General features: G+C 60.6%; 1 long non-coding RNA gene across 1 annotated transcript; it reads left to right on the forward strand.

Moving 5' to 3' along the window:
- Window positions 1-8,766: 8,766 nt before the first annotated feature.
- Window positions 8,767-11,079, forward strand: LOC147825047 (uncharacterized). Its single transcript, XR_015441246.1, has 3 exons — window positions 8,767-8,909; window positions 9,421-9,515; window positions 10,246-11,079. It is a non-coding gene; the product is annotated as an uncharacterized LOC147825047 (long non-coding RNA).
- Window positions 11,080-11,885: the final 806 nt, after the last annotated feature.

Consider the following 11,885-nt stretch of genomic DNA (forward strand, 5'->3'; position numbering starts at 1 on the left):
GCCCAGGGCAAAGATGCCACATGGGCCCAAGACACTGCTCAGCCCCACCAGCTCCGGAAACCCCCAAGGCAGGGCCGACGGAGTTGTAAGTGTCTGGGAGCCAGGCCAGGCGCAGGAGAAGGGTGGGGGTGAGGCCGTCATGGGAGGGTGTCAGAGGGAGCTGGCAGAGCGAGATGCGGGTGTGCGTGCCTCTCCTGTGTTGCTGCAGGGCACAGCACGAAGGCGGCGTGGGCTGCACCCTGGGGCCTGTCCCGAGAGTACCTGCAGGCGACAGGCGGGACCCTCGGTTCTGGGTACAGAGGAGCTGCAAGGGAGCAGGGAGCTCTGAGAGCCGTGGGGTCCCCGAGGCACGGAACATGGCCCATGTCCCTGCCCTTTCCCCTCCTGCCATGCTGTGACACAGCGTGGAGGTCCAGCCTGCAGGCTGAGCCGGGCATGCCCCCCTCATGGATGCCCCTCACAGGCGTCCCATCCCCCAGGAGCAAGGAAGGGAGGAAGGACCAGGCGAGAACCAATGGGCTCTGAGTGGCCCAGGACGCGGGCTGAGTCCCCTTCGGGATCCGCCTGGGCCTGCCCTGCAGAGGCGGGCGCTGCCCCACTCCAGGGCACGGACTCCGAGGGCCTGGAGCCGCCTCCCTGGACAGCAGCCCGGCCTGGAAGGTCCCCGTCCCTCCTTCCGTGCCTGATGAGGGCAGGGGACAGAAGCAGACCTTTCGCCAAGCCGCTGGGCAGGGAGCCACCAGGAGGGGTGCAGGTGTGCCACCCAGAGAGCCGGTGGGGACCCAGCGCCCAGGCCATGGGGCTTCCAGGAACTGGCTGGGGGCTTCTGCAGGGCACAGCACTGCCCGGCCCAGCCCTGGAGCCCTGTGGGCAGCGCTGAGGATGGGGGCTGGTGCTGCTGGCTCCGTCTGCTGCTCCCTATCCGAGAGGCACAGCATCCTCAACTGGTCCCATGGGGACACTGGGGTGCATGCCAAGGAGCATGCTGGGTGCAGACTCCTGGCCCCACCCGGGCCTCCCACCTGCCGCCTGGGTGGCTGCTTGCGGGTCAGATGCCAGCGGCCCATGCCTTGCCCCTTGCAAGAAGGCTACAGCCACGCAGTGCCCAGGCCTCACCCACCCTCCCTAGACCAGGTGGCCCAGCAACAGGGACCTCACACCACCGGAGCTGCCCGCCCAGGGCTCCTTCCTGCAGGGTGTGAGCAGCCGTCTCTGTGGCTCTGCACTGCTGAGCCTGGAGGGTGGGCTGGGTCTTCTGCCTCAGTTTCCCCAACTGCACCAGGAGAAGGCAGATCCCTGCCTCTTGTCTCCTGGGGACATTGGGGGGCCACCTGGTCAAAACCAGAGCTGGGAGAGGGGCCCTGGGTCCAGAGTCCATGTGTCACCTGCACCTGACTCAGGGACGAAGCCAAGACCCCCAATCTCAGTGCACAGCTGAGGCTCCGAGGCCCCCAGGACCTTGCTAGTATGGTTCCAGGGCTCGGCCCAGGCTCCAGCTGTGGAGAGGGTCGGCCCAGGAAGCCGTCTCCCTTCAAGGCTGGGGCTCTCACAGCAAGGCCCCTGCAGAGGAGCCAGTGCCCACCAAAGCCACAGGACGCGCCAGGTGGGGAAGGCCATGCTGCCTCAAAGGAAAAGTGGAAGTGGGCGGAGAAGCTGCTTGGAGCACAGAGCAGGGGTCAGGACCGTGCTGCAAGCCTGGCTCCACCCCAGCATTCGAGGTGGGAGCAGTGTCCCCTGGGGGTATCTGGGAGTCCACAGACCTGACTGTGGGGGCTGGGGGCGGGTGGCCCTGGTCTGGACTGCTCTGCCTCTCCTCCCCAGCCTGGCTTCAAGGCCTCAGCAGGATTCAAGAGGGGACAGCAAGGGCAGAGGTCAGGCCTTTGTCCAGTCCAGCCCTGAGGACAGAGCACAGGGCCTTGCTTCCTGCGCTTCGTCTGGGTCACGTGGATGGAGTGGGCTCAGCACAACACCTCAGCCACCTGGGCGTCCCCAGGGTCTCTGCTCCGGCTCTCGGGGGCAGGTGAGATGCTGCCGGGCACTGTGCTCACCGGGTCCCTGGTAACAGCTTCCCATGCCTCCCGGGTCCTGGCACTGTGGCTGCCCCTGCCCAACAGCTCCAGGGGGCTGGGGCCTTCAGGAGGGCGTCCCCCACTGCCCAGGCCACACTTGGCCTGCCCCCCACTCTGTGCTGGAGAAGAGGGGCCCCAGCAGCTCCCCCGTCCTGGCCATGGTGCCCCACAGAGAGGTAGGATGAAGGGGTGCATTGAGGGGCGAGACCATGCAGCTGGGTGGATCACCAGTTTAATCTCCAGTTCATTGCTTTTAAACAGTGCATTGTCGGGCCGGGGATTTAGCTCAGTGGTTCCGGTGCCTGCCTTGCAAGCTCAAGGTCCTGAGTTCAAGCCCTGGTACCAAAAAAACCCAAATTTAAACAGTGCATTGTCAAAAGCCTCCAATTTATGCCAAAGTGGAAAAAAACAGACCTGTGTTTAAAACTAGCGACTCAGAACCCACCTTGCCCCATACAGGCCCAGCCTGCTTCCTCCAAACATGCCGGGGCGGTCTCAGGGCCCATGCACACGCTCCTCTGGGTTTTACAGTTCCGCAGCAGACATTGTTTCTCTGCACCACAGCCCACTTCGGTGCTGATCCAAGGCCAGGGTCGCTCACCCCGGGTGCACAGGAAGGGAGCCGCATCCGTGCACAGGTGCACCGGGCCCACAGAGCTGAGCCCCAGCAGGACCCAGGCCTGACTTGGTGAGGGGCTGGGGTGACAGACACTGTGGCTATGGGCCACCCCCCCCCTTGCCACTGGGGTCTGCACTCACAAGTCGCCAGTAGAGCTTTCTCCCTGGCCCTGCTCTGATGCTGCCTGACTCAGCCTCCCAATCTGGCCTTTCCTGACACCATCCATCAGACACCAATAGCTACGTGGACCAGGGTGTGTCCTGGCTGTGGAGCAGCAGAGCTCCATAGAGCATGGAGAGGGGTGTGGTGGTGCATGCCTGTCATTCCAGCACTCGGGGAGGCTGAGGCAGGAGGATCACAATTTCAAGGCCCACCTGAGCAAGACCCTCCCTCTACTGGAGACCCCTGCAGCTAGGTTCCAGTACCCTGCCCAGTATATGACCCAGGCCTGAGAAATAAATATACTAAGAGACGGAACTAAGAGAGAGAAAGCCAGGGCAGGAGATCAGTGCGGGTGCAACCGACAAAGGCCCTGGCCAGTCCCAGGCACTGACTTTTATTGGCAATCAATTGGGTGAAGGTGACCTGTGGTTTCTATGGAAATTAATGTAAGCAAGGCTCATAAAGGACAAGACAAAGCATTTTCCAATTAGGAACAGAATAGACAAAAGACATGGTGATAATTAGAACACCGTCCTTCTATTCTGAAGGTTTTAGTTGTGGGAGTGGAATTTGGGCGCGAGTTACTCTGACCTCAGCACTAGGCTTCAGCCAGACTCACTTCTCAAAACAAGCAGTCGTGGGGTTAGCTCTTCACAGCCTGCCTTGGGCATGATCAATAGTACTGTCCTCTGTGTGCCTCAAAGTAAAAAATAAAAAGGGCTGGGGCTATAGCTCAGTGTGAAGACCCTGGGTTTAATCCTAGTATCGTAAAATAATACTAATAAAATACAATAAAATACAAATAGGACAAGGCGCCCCCAGCGGAAGTCTCCGGGTGTCCTTGTTTGTCGCAGTGATGGGCTTTCGATTGGTAACAAGAGATTACCATCCACCCGCTGGAAGCAAGGTGTCCCCCAAGGCCCGGGACAAAACCCCAGAGCAAGCAGCTCGAGTGTCAGCCAGCTGAGAACACCCCAGGGAGAGCAGACCCTGCTGCCGGCCGTCGGAACCCGGCTCCCACTTCTTTCTAGTTTCACAGTTCCTGTGTGACCTCGAGTTTCATCGTATTTCATCCTCATCTTTGTTCTCTCCCAGGGCTTCTGGGTCCTCGGAGTTCCAGGGAGGTGGCCAGTCCGGGACTGCCGCAGGGGGCCGCTCACCAGGAAGGCCAGCTGGGGCCGAGGACCTTCAGCCCAGGCTTCCAGGTAGGGCGAGGAAGGGAGGCTGAGCTGCCCACCCGCCTGTGAGGTGATCAGTGTCCCCCACAAACCCCCCAAACCAGGTGGGAGAGAACCCTTGAGAGCGGGGCCCGCGGAGGGCGTGCGGGTGTGCACCCCTTCTTCACGCCTCTCCCTGCGCCTCTTTTGGGAAATTCTTTTCTACTTCTTTCCTTTCCTTTCTTTTTTTTTTGGCTTTGTGAGACAGGGTCTCACCATGCAGCCCAGGCTGGCTTAGAACTCTACCATCCTCCTGCCTCAGCCTCCCGAGGGCTGGGGTCACAGGTGTGCAGCACCACACCTGGCTGCAGTCTGTTGTAATAAACCAGTAAATCTATTTCTCTGAGCTCCGTGAGTTGGTCGAGGCGGAGGGTCCTGGGAACCCCGAGGTTACACCCACTCGGTCGGATGCACAGGTGGCGCTGCCGGGGCTGCATCTGGCGTCGAGGTGGGGATGGGGACAGCTGTGGGGCCAGCGCTGTCCACTGGGAGAGTCTGTGCCGGGGAAGGAAGTGCCTTGGGTGTCACCTTGGCTTGTCCCAGCAGATCGCATGCAGGCTGGGGGCCACCAGCCCACCCTCCAGCTCACCGGCCATCTGGCCGCTGTCACAGAGCCCTTTCCCTGCCTGCTGCCCGCAGAGGTCTCGGGCGCCCGCCTCCTGCCTGCCCCTCCGCCTTGTAGCACATGATGGATTAGGTCACTGCCTTTGCTTTGGGGCTGCAACCTGGCGCTGGGAGAGGGATGGTCTGGCGAAGCCCAACCGACCTCCACTGCTGCTTGACAAAGTTCCAGCTGGGGAAAGAAAGGGGGGAACACATCGTACCCTCATGTTTTATTTTTTCTTGCCATTATGTTTATAATTGTTACTCTGGTCACAGGAGTCATTGTGTTTGTGACTAACAACAAACTCTCCATGAGGCAAATTGGTAATGATGTATTGAAATCTGATCTGGCTCACAAGTCCCAAATTCCAGTTTCTCTTAGTTCTACTGCCACATCCACTCCTAAAGAAACCTCCCCTAAAACCCCCTCTGTTTCTCCACTACTATGACTCCCCCTCTTATTGCTGACATTCTTTTTACTAAAGGGGTCTTATGAAGAGACTGAAAGGACAGACTTTAGATGTGAGAAGAGTGGAAAATGGGAAAAAGAAAGAAAGTTAAGACAGGTAAATGCATTAAGGAGACAAGTTACTCAGTATTTCTCAAAGTGCTGTAAATGTCTCCTGCTCATGGACTATGAACCTAAATGACGTTTAGTTAAGATGAATAGAGGTATAGAAAAATAGAGAGCTAATAGCAAACTATATTAACCACTGTGCAGTTTCTCAAGGGCCAGCTGGTGACCACAAGTTTGACACTTAGTTGATTAAATCTCTCTTGAACCCCGCTGATATAAAGATTTTGATTAAGTTACTTTCTGTTCTGTTTAGGTGTGGGTACATAAGGGGACAATTGTAATTTTTAAATATGTATTCGTGATGTTCAATGAAATGAAACAGCTTAGAGGAATTGTACTTTGTTTAACAAAAAATAACCTTTACTTCAATAGAAATTGCTAAGGCAACTTAAAATGTAAACATGTTCCGCCCAATGCCTCCCAGCTATTGCTTAAAGATATAAAAATAAATCAGACCCTGAGACTTCTCAGAGGGAACCTGAACATTGCTTGAGGAGGTTCTTTTCTCATCGCCGGCCCAGGACATCTCCCCTTGCTACCCTACATCGACATCGACTGCAGCTGGTCTGTGGCAACGTTCACCCACAGTTCTGAGCCCGTCCAGAGGGCACCCTTGCTGGGAAACCCTCCGTGCCAAGCACCTGGGGGGCACCCACCCTTCCTCTACGTCCTATGCCAGCCTCGTGTGTGGGAGAACCTCGACTTCACCCATTTCCTGCGGCTCCAACAAAATACCTGGGCCTGGAGGGTTACCGAGGGCCCACCAGAGCAGAAGCGCACTGAATACCGGAGTTTGTGCGAGGGACAGGAGGCGAGAGGGTCCCCGAGGCCACTTGGGGAGTCAGAAGGGAAGAGCCAGGCGGAGGCCGTGCCCAGGAGTCCGGGGACCCGGAGGTGGAGGGGTCAGTGCCGGAAGCTGGAGGGACGGAGAGGACGTCCAGAGGCCACAGTGAAGACCAGGGCTGCTCGGAGAAGAAACCAGTCACTTCCTTCTTCCGCCCCTCTGATGCGTGCAGGCCACGAGCCTGTGGTCGGTGCCACCCATGCCAGGCCGGGTCCATGCCGCAGTCTGCAGCCATCTGTCCATGACCCTGACCATGCAGAGTCCCCGAGTCTGACAGGGGCTCCGACCCCAGGCCCGCTGACCCAGCCCACTTCATGCTCACCGGGGGATGGAAAAGGAGAACTGGCCTCTGGGGCCCCAGCTTCGGAGGCCGAGGTCCGGATCGGGCAGCTCCATGGGCAGAGCAAGGGGCAGACTCAGTGCTCTCTCTGGACAAAGGGACTGACCGTGTCTCCAAGGCCCTCATCAGTGTCCTCTGAGGCTGCAGCCGAGGTGGCCTGGGCACCTTCCGCCATCCCTGCCTGTCTCTCAGGACCGAACTTCCTGCCCAGAACCTCCAGGGACCTCTGGGGACCCACTCAGCACCTCGGAACCTCAGAATCATCAGGTTACCCAAGGGGAGACAGGCTCCCAGAGCGCTCAGGCCACGTGCGGATGCGGGACCCCCAGGGTGGCCGACCGCAGACCCTGCCTCGCCACCATGGGGGCCAGGCCTCAGCACTGAGGTGGGACGCAGCAACCCAGGATCCACCGCCGTGGGCAGGAGCCAGACAGGAGCAACTTCATCAGGCCTCTCCTGCAAAGGCGACACCTCCCAGGGGCCTTGGTGGTGGCTGAGTGAGAACACCCGGCTGGAGCAGGTGATAGCCAGCCTGGGGCGGAGCCTCACTGTGGCCACAGCAGGCAGCCCTGTGGTCCTGACCCCTCCCCATGGTGCCCAGCATCCCCTCCTCAGGGTCCCGGGATCCCGTGTCCTCCACCCTGCTGCAGACACCGTGCTCCTGTCCCAAGGGCCCCAAGCCAGCACTTTGAGGCAAACACAGTTTTTCACACAAGAATCCTCCTATTTTTTTCTTTGTTCACATAATACACTTATTATGTCAATTGAATCATCATCTGGGGATCACTGGGGAATAACTGACAATAAAGTCAGCCAAAAAAACTCGGTAATAAATCATCCTGAAACCCACTGCGGCAGGCTTTGCTGTTCCCCCTAAATAGCATTTGTCTCGTAAAAATAGCTCATCGCGGTCTGAAAGCAAAGAAGGCACACAGAGCTCCCTGCAGGATCCAGTCCCGGCCAGGACACACTGCCGGGTCTGCCGCTCGTGGATCACGCTGCCACGCGGTGGCAACAGCATGGGTGGGAGCCCCACGTCCCCGCACTGGGTGCCTTTCACCTTTATGTCACCAGGGGCGTCACTCCGGCCCCGGGCTCTGCTCCGACATTAACATCACGGGAGGATGCAGCGTGGATTAGCAGCACTTGCCCTGCTTCCCAAGGACCGACGTGTGCAGGCCGAGTCCCCTCTCGAGTGGCCCAGCATCCTGCACGTGGTGCCTGCTGGGCCCCGCTTCCTGCCACCCTGCCGAGCTCTGGCCTCAATCGCTGCGTCCCATCTCTGCCCTCTAACAGCTGGGCTGTCGGAAGCCTGCCGTGGTGCCCGTGTTTGTCCGTCCTCCCCATTTCTTGTCCGTCCTCTCCCATTCTCCCTCTGGGCACATTTCCGGCGTCCTGCTCTGACTCGTAGCCTTGTGTGATGCACGTGTCTGCGCGGTTTGCCACGGGCCACCTGTCTTCGTTTCCCCGTTCCCAACCACTGCCTCCTGAGCCCCTGGCCCCGTTACAACGGAATTGTCCTGAATGCCTCCTGCCCAGCTGGCAAGACAAACCCCAGGCAGTGCGAGGACTTGGGCTTTGACAAACACAGTGCAGAAAACCCAAGAGGAAGGCGGCGGGCACACAGCGGCTCCGTGTCACGGCCACACGACCCGTGGATGAGCCTGCTCCACTGTTGTTCTGCCTTTGAACCAACTGAGGCTCAGAGAGGCCGGGCCACCTGTCCAAGGCTGCACAGGAACAAACACGACTGGGCTACAGTGCCGCCTGCATCAGCCCCCCGAGCAAGGGTCCCGGCGTGTGGGCAGTGAACCGGGGCTGCTGGGCCCTTGGCGGCCCCCAAGGCTGGGGTGTGCCCAGCCCCTCCCGGCCTGCCCATGGCTGCCCAGGGATGGGATGGTGGCCCCGTGAGGAGGAAGATTTCTCTAGCTCCATTTCCTTCCCAGGAAGCCCTGAAACGCCCTGAAATTACCCAATCAGCTCTGCCTGAGCTTGGCAACCTCCACGAAACTCCTGCGCCAATTTGGAGTCTGCGGAGCAGGTCCAATGGGAAGCCTGTCGCTGAGCGGGAAGGAGGCAAAATCCTCCAGTGTCACCCCAGGCCTCACAGGCACGCTGACCCCCACAAGTGAGTTCTCTGGAGAGAAAGGCAGCTTACGAAACAGTGCTGGCACCTGTGGAGAGATCCGGCGCCATGGCAGCTGTGATGAAGCGTGCAGAGCCGGAGAGCCAGGAGCAGAGCCCTGATTGGCCCTGGAGGTGGAAGAGATTTCCCCAAACCCATTAGAGGATCCCAGAGTGGCTGGCACTCTGCGGGCGTCTCTCCATTGTCCTGCCAAAAGCGAGTTGCTTGAATTCAAAGGAAAGGAGGTTCTAGCAGAAGCCAGGCCCCAGTGGCAGGAGGAGCAGAAAGACTGAAGGCCTGGGGCGTCTCCGGGTGACACCCCAAATGCTGCGGCAAGTCAGCCTCGAAGACGGGTGAGCTGGGGGAGGCCAGGTGGAGGTGGGTCCAGCTTGAGCCCCTCAGGCGGCCCCTGCAGGCTGAGCCTTGATGGCCACCAGGGACAGCGACAGGGTGCCCATTGCCAGGAGGGAATGACCCGTGGGCGGCAGAGGGATCGCAGACCCTGCCCATCCCTCGGTCTGCAGTGTGCATGAGGCCATGGCCCCTGCCACCATGCAAAGTCCTTTGTGGAAGAGGGCAGAGTCACCCAGGGAGGTCCCTTCAGCCCTACGATGCAGGCTCATGCAGCCAGTGCTCCAGGCTCCAAAACAGCCCCTCCCCTGCATGGGCCCCTGCCAGCATTGCCCTCTGGGTCTGGCTGCTCTGATTCCCTCCAGTGAACATAATTCTGTGCCACAGGGCGTTTGCACAAGCTCTCCCTCTGACTCACCCTCCTCCTCCACCCAGCCCTGACCCCAGAGTTTCTGGAGTGGCCTCCCAGCTGGCTTCTCCTGCTCCTCTCTCATTGGCCTTGTCTCTTTCCAGAGAGCACCTGACCTTGGGACCTGACCCTCCCCTCATCCTCTGCACTGGATGAAGGGCCCCTCTCCATAGCGGACTCCTGAGATGCATCCGCTCAGGTTAGGCACTGCTGTCCCCACCAGGCCACCGCATGTCAGGCAAAGCTGGCTCATGCTGCAGCCTGGCTGCCCTCCATCACCCTGGCAGTGGTCACGGGCTGAGCCCAGTCCCTGCGGGACTTGTGTGCGGGACCCTCGCTGTGTGCCCTGGACTCGGGGTGGTCACTCGGCCAGCACAGTGTGGGAGGAGGGGCCAAGCTCGCTACTGTGGTCCTGGGTGGCCCTCTGCCCGCTGTGGGGCAGGAGCTGAGCCCCGGCCTCCCATGAGCCGCCAGCCCTGGCTCAGCCTGCCCATGTCTCCAGGGCACAGGGTGCTTGGGCGAACCCCGGTGGCCACTCTGACCTGCCCTGCCAGCCCCTCCCCTCCGCTCATCCCCCCGCTGATCCCTGGCTTCTTCGGCTTTGGGCCTCATGGGTCCCAGCCACTCTGCTTGTGGCCTGTGCCGGGCGTGGCCCTCATCCCCTGTGCTCCCCACCCTTGGAGCCAGGAGCACTTGGCGCGGGATGCCGCCGGCTAGAGGAAGATCAGGCCTCGGCGCTGCCTTGTGCAGGGTGGCCCTGGAGCCCACGGCCCTGGGCCCAGCACCCCTGCTGCACAGCCCCCTTCTCTGAGTCCTTGACCAGATGCGCTCTGGGTGCAACCCACACCCCTGGCCTGTGACACCTCTGCCAGGCACAGCTTCCCCCCAGATAAAACGGGGAACAGATAAACTCCCACCTTTTCCAAAAGGGGAGAGGAAGAGGAGCCCCCAGGGACATCGTGAGACCAGGCCAGCTCACGAGTCCTCTGCACGACACACGATTACTCACCCATCCCGGGGCCAGGGCCAGAGCTGTCACCCTTGCCTTTCCTCTCCCGAGTTTGTGGACAAGTTGTGGACTGAGTTTTGCCAGCGAGAGCGGCCAGTGCACAACCCCAGCACCGTGGAGAGAAAGCAGAGCCCCCAGGAGGGGATGCCCGGATCGGCCCTTGGATACAGAGCGACCACTGTGGCCAGAATGGTGTGCAGATGTGTAAACGCCATAGATGACCACCAGACGGGGCTGTGTTTGAGCCTGGCCAGATGAGGCACAGCAGTCTGCTCATGGCATCCCCAGGCCGGGACTTCCCTACACAGCCTGGCACTCCCTGCAGTGAACATGCCGGTGTCAAAGCAGAAACAAGACGCGGCTTTAACGAGAGGGGAGGAGGGATGACACGGTGAGCACACCCGCAGCCTTCTGGCTGGGCAGGCGTCTGTCTGCCCAGCACCCTGAGCACAGGGACATGGCAGCTTCAGGGAGGAGCCCAGGGCTCAAGGACTTCCGTGCAGGCTCTCCCAGCCGGCACTGGCCAGGCCTGAGGACGGCCGCCTAGAGCCCTCTGTGAGGTAGGAGAGCGCCCTGCCTCTGCGTTTCAGCAGCCTCAGATCACCCCCCAGGACTGGCGGGTCCAGGCCACCCTCTCCGTGGCCTGTGTCCAAGCAGGGCCACCAGCCTGGAGAAGGAGCCCGGCCCGGCCGCCTTCCTCCCTGAGACACCGCTGTGGTGCTCGGGAGCCATGCTTCTGTGTTGGGGCTGAGTTAATAAAAGAAATCAAAACCAAAATAGAACTGCAAGCCTGGTGGGAAACTGGAGACAGCGGTTACCTCGGGCAGCAGCTCAGTGCAGGCCCTGACTGCTCAGCCCTGTGCCTCGGAGCCCGCGGCCTCTAGGGCGGAGGCCCTATGTGACTATCGGCCCACCTGCCATGACAGGTGGGCACACCGAGGCCTGGGCAGCCGGTGCAGCACCTCCCTGGGAGAGCAGGTGGGAGGGCAGGCAGGGGAGTCAGATGGAGCTGGTTTGAATCCAGACCTGGCCACTTCCCAGAGTTGTGACCATGCAGCAGCCGCTTAACCTCCTGAGCCCGACGTTAGGTCACTAGATGACCCCGCTGCCCTGAGCTTAGCCCACCTTGCCCATGCCCAGTGCCCCCGTGGGCATGAAGCGGGTGCGGATGCTTCCTCGGCCCCTTTGCCAGGTCCCGGCCCCCTCCTCCATCCTGAGCGGCCTCTGAAGGGAGACCTTGAGACCGGTCCCTGCTGGCCCTCCACTCCCACCCAGAGCTGGGGACAGGGAGTCAGCAAAGGCCCCGGTGGGTGGGCGGGGAGGGAGAAGGGCCAAGGTTCCTGGGGAGCACCACCTTTGGAGGAGGGAGACGCCTGGACCCCAGGCACCCCCGGGCATCAGGGTGAAGACAGGGGTAGGCAGTTAGCTGGCAGCACCCAGAGGGCAGCCGGGCCTCAGGCGGCCCTGGTGACCCATCACCCTCGAAGAGCAGGGCCAGTGAGGACGCAGACGGGGGCCACAGCCCTGTCTGGGCCGGTCAGTCGTGTGCCCTCGCTGGTG

The sequence above is a fragment of the Heterocephalus glaber genome, unplaced genomic scaffold (genome assembly GCF_053883595.1).
Source record: "Heterocephalus glaber isolate CG9 unplaced genomic scaffold, H.glaber_assembly_v1.0 deba00001509, whole genome shotgun sequence".
NCBI lineage: Eukaryota > Metazoa > Chordata > Mammalia > Rodentia > Bathyergidae > Heterocephalus > Heterocephalus glaber.